Source organism: Nanorana parkeri, unplaced genomic scaffold, assembly GCF_000935625.1.
Source record: "Nanorana parkeri isolate BGI_ZX_2015 unplaced genomic scaffold, ASM93562v1 scaffold740, whole genome shotgun sequence".
NCBI classification, from domain to species: Eukaryota; Metazoa; Chordata; class Amphibia; order Anura; family Dicroglossidae; genus Nanorana; species Nanorana parkeri.
Window position 1 is genome coordinate 540,290 of NW_017307008.1, and position 5,160 is coordinate 545,449.

A 5,160-nucleotide genomic window follows, 5' to 3' on the forward strand; every position below is an offset into this window, starting at 1 on the left:
ATCAGGAGCCTCCTTCACATCAGAGCCCCCCTTCATATTAGGAGCCTCCTTCACATCAGTCCCCCCTTCATATTAGGAGCCTCCTTCACATCAGTCCCCCCTTCATGTTAGGAGCCTCCTTCACCCCAGAGCCCCCCTTCATGTTAGGAGCCTCCTTCACCCCAGAGCCCCCCCCTTCATATTAGGAGCCCCCTTCATATTAGGAGCCTCCTTCACATCAGAGCCCCCCTTCATATTAAGAGCCCCATTCACATCAGGAGCCTCCTTCACATCAGAGCCCCCCTTCATATTAGGAGCCTCCTTCACATCAGTCCCCCCTTCATATTAGGAGCCTCCTTCACATCAGTCCCCCCTTCATATTAGGAGCCCCCTTCCCATCAGTCCCCCCTTCATGTTAGGAGCCTCCTTCACCCCAGAGCCCCCCCCTTCATATTAGGAGCCTCCTTCACATCAGTCCCCCTATGACACTAGAAGCCCCTCTTCAAATCAGAAGTTCCCTCTTTCACACCAGGAACCTCTTCTTTACATCAGAGACATGTGAATATTTTGAGACACCCCGAGGGGGTCATAAGGCCCCCCAGGTTGCCACAGCAGTCCAGCTTAGAAGGGCTGATTTAACGCATGCTATCCCACAGCCCACCGACCGTGCGGTACCGTGTGCTAAGCTAAGCTCACCTCTCGATCCTGTCACAGCTCTCTGCCGTGACAGGGGAGGGGCTGGATTCCCCCCGCTCCGATCCTCCAGCGCTGACTGGCGGAACGGACGGGGGAGGGGACGGGTACAGCTGGATCTGCCTCTAGATAGGCAAAGCTAGCTGTCAGTCACACAGCTGGGCGGATCCTGGCATAATTGTCGGGATCCGCTTCAGCTGCGGCGTCTCAGTATACCGCGAGCTGTAGCTCCCTATATACTGAGCTTAGGGTGACGGGAGGACGCTAGTTTGTGTCCTCCCGTTACCCTAAGGAGAACTATGGGGAAAAGCCTTAACCCCATAGTTCTCCTTTAAATGTCACACCAACACACCCCCCGGTGGCCATGAGCGGGGCCCTATAACCCTGAGGAAGGGGGAAACAATTCTGTCCCCCAAAACACGTTGGCTCTGACATGAAGTCTTTTATCCAGATACATTTGTATCTGGACGGTGAACCCGTGGTGTGATTTTTTTTCAGTCTCAGATCCCTTTAGATACAAACCAAGGTGACTGAGGAAATCTTTTGGGGGTGAGGAAGCTACCGGCCCAAAATCCAGATCTCCTGTTCAATCACCAACAGGAGAATGTGCGGCCTCCATTTTTTTTTTCAAGCAAGATCCCGACTCTTCCCCATGCTACCCGTACATAAAGGAATACTTATGGCTGGGGCTCCACTTTAAGACAGACACAAAATAATAAAAACACCTCCTACGCGTTTTGAGGGTTTTGGCAATTTACGTATGTCCTCTGAGCTCCCAACCCCCTCTCCCGCACCCCCCGCCGCCCAGGGCAGGATGGGTGGCACAGCACCTTCTCCTTCATAGAGCATCGTTATAGCAAAGCCTTCTCCTGCTCGACCATCAAAGGGCTTCCCGCTGACATTTAGAGTTGCTGAACTTGCAAACTAGACCACCAGCTAAACATCTGTAGGAAATTATGTCACAAAAACAAAATTCTCCGCTCCCGTCGAAAACACGGCGCGCTAAAACACGCTGCAGGAAAAGGTAAAAAATCAAACAAAACAGGATTTTCTTTAAAAAATAAATAAAAAATGGCAGTCGATACTCAGTTACGGAATAAATACTGCAACACTGTATCTTTATAGTCACAAGGTGAGAGGGTGCACCAGGGGCTCATCTGTGTTAAATGCTTGTATACACAGCCAAGAACTGCGCAGCCACCAGGATTTACATGGCTGTGTTATCTCTGAGCCAGCATCTTAGTGCAGGAAGTAGATGATGCCTGAACAAAGATGGCGTCGTACTTCCGGAGAGAAAAGCAGATGACGGCATTGTCAGGGTGAGTACTGTGATGTCTGGGAGAGGTAATAAATACCTGGAAGGGTCCCGCTGACACATTACTGAACATGCCGCACTTAACATGAAACAAAAAATTTATCTGATGACAGGTCCACTTTCACGTCTTAAAGCCTGAATGAGATTTTAGTGATTGAATTTACTTTAAAGGAACACGACTGTTAGCCCGGGGGGGGGATATGAATCCCAGACTGCCATTATTTTAGTATTACCTATAGGGCAATGTCGGTAGAGGGACGGCCTGGGCAAAGGGACGGCCTGGGCAAAGGGACGGCCTGGGCAAAGGGACGGCCTGGGCAAAGGGACGGCCTGGGCAAAGGGACGGCCTGGGCAAAGGGACGACGTGGGGAAAGGGACGACGTGGGGAAAGGGACGACGTGGGGAAAGGGACGACGTGGGGAAAGGGACGACGTGGGGAAAGGGACGACGTGGGGAATAGGAAATACATTTGCTTCCATATAATGCATTTTATGCAGTAGTAAACAAAAGCTATAATCATCCGATAATGAAGCCGCATCTTATAATGAAGAGGACAGTCAATAAAACTCGGCTTACCGAGAACGGATGTGTCACTTTAATTGCCTATATAATTATCTCACACACGGCTCACTACACCTGCGTGACGCCATTCCAGGCACCTACTTCCCAGCAGCCAGGTGTGGGGCTATAGGATAATCTGTCAGGTGACCAGCCAGGAGTGGGGCTATAGGATAATCTGACAGGTGACCAGCCAGGTGTGGGGCTATAGGATCATCTGACAGGTGACCAGCCAGGAGGGGGGCTATAGGATAATCTGACAGGTGACCAGCCAGGTGTGGGGCTATAGGATAATCTGACAGGTGACCAGCCAGGTGTGAGGCTATAGGATAATCTGACAGGTGACCAGCCAGGTGTGGGGCTATAGGATAATCTAACAGGTGACCAGCCAGGTGTGGGGCTATAGGATAATCTGTCAGGTGACCAGCCAGGTGTGGGGCTATAGGATAATCTGACAGGTGACCAGCCAGGTGTAGGGCTATAGGGTGAACTGTCAGGTGACCAGTCAGGTGTAGGACTATATAGTGACCTGACAGGTACAGGGCAATAGGGCAATCTGACAGCTATAGGTCTATACTGTGACCTGACAGGTATAGGGCTAAAAGGTTACCTTCAGGTGTAGCCAGGTGTAGGGCTATAGGATAATCTGACAGGTGATCAGCCAGGTGAAGGGCTATAGACTGACCTGGCAGATGCAGGGCAATAGGGTCACCTGACAGGTATAGAGCTAAAAGGTGATCTGACAGGTGACCGGCCAAGTAAAGGTCTACACTGTGACCTGACAAGTCTAGTACTAAAAGGTGATTGGACAAGTGACCAGCCAGGTGTTGGGCTATAGGTTGATCTGACGGGTAGCCAGCCAGGTATAAGGCTGTAGGGTAAAATCACTGATCAGCCAGGTGTATGGCTATAGGTTTACTCTGACAGGTGACCAGCCAGGTGTGGGGCTATAGGATAATCTGACATTTGACCAGCCAGGTGTATGGCTATAGGTTTACTCTGACATGTGACCAGCTCGGTGTAGGGCTTTAGAGAGACTGTGCAGGTACAGCGTGTGCAGGTACAGCGTTTTAGGGTGCCCTGAGAGGTGATCAAGCAGGTGTAGGGCTATAAAGTGATCTGACAGGTGACTATCCAGGTGTAGGGCTAGAGGGTAATCTCATAGGTAACCAGTCAGGTATATGGCTATAGGATGATCTGACAAGTAGGTAGAGGGCCACAGAGAGATCTGACAGGTAGAGGGCTATAGGGTGACCTGACATGTTGCCAGTCAGGTGTATGGCAATCGGATGACCTGGAAGGTGGACACATAGATGGAGGGCTTAAGGCTGACCTGATGGATATAGAGTTGGAGAGTCACCTGACAGGTGTTAGCCAAGTATAGGGCATGCGCCTTGCTAAAATGAACTGACCTGACAGTGATAAGGCTATACAATGACCTGACAGGTGACCACCCATAGAGTCCTAGGGTGACAGGTGTAGTGCAGTACAGAGGCCAATCAAATGTAGGTTGAGAGGTGACCTGACAGGTGGAGGGCTGCCAGATTAGTGTGACCTGATGGGGGTAGGACTATAGGGTGACCTGACAAGTATAGGACTATAGGGTGACCGGCCAGGTGTAGGGCTATAGGGTGATCGGCCAGGTGTAGGGCTATAGGGTGATCGGCCAGGTGTAGGGCTATAGGGTGATCGGCCAGGTGTAGGGCTATAGGGTGATCGGCCAGGTGTAGGGCTATAGGGTGATCAGCCAGGTGTAGGGCTATAGGGTGATCAGCCAGGTGTAGGGCTGTTTGGGGTGTCTCGATTTTAATGAAGGACGAGGTTAATTTACAAATTTGGACCTGCATACTTTCTAATTACAAATAGGGACAGGAATGCGGGGGATCAGGTGAGGGGGGCAGGTAAAGGGAAATGAGGGAAGGGGTCTGTGTCTAATCTTGGAACACTCCCATGAGACGGGTCCCATCCAATCGCTTCCTTCGCCCATCTCTATAGAAGTCATAAAAGTCCCTCGCTGTCCCGGGCTCAGAGTTGAGTTGTTGTGCAGATGATTACATGGGATGGACGTCCAATCAGAATGCTCCTCCCCCCTCTATGCTGCATACAGGACCGGTGCTGGAGGTCCTACTGGTCAACGTGTTAATGACCTCCGGCATTCCTCCATTAATCAGTGTCACAGCTCAGACAAGACAGGTGTAGGACTGAGTGTAGGGCGGCCAGACAGGCGTAGGGATGTGGGGCGACAAGACAGGCGTAGGGATGTGGGGCGACAAGACAGGCGTAGGGATGTGGGGCGACAAGACAGGCGTAGGGATGTGGGGCAAGGCCGGCCCCCGAGCCACCTGCTGCTTCTTCTCCACCTCCTGTACAAAGCCAGCCGGACTGCAACTCACTGCCCCCCGCCCCCTGCACCAGGCAGCTCTCTAATTAGGCAACCACTCTTAGGGCCTTGCGGCAACACCTAGTTTGCCTCATTAGGCAGCCGCCGCTGCCTGATTCTGTGCCGCCCAGCCTCGGCCCACTGGGCAAGTGCCCAGTATGCCCAAAGGCAAGTCTGGCCCTGTGTGCCTAATTGGTTTGGGTTGGTGTTTTCTGCTGCCCCCCTGGAATGTGCC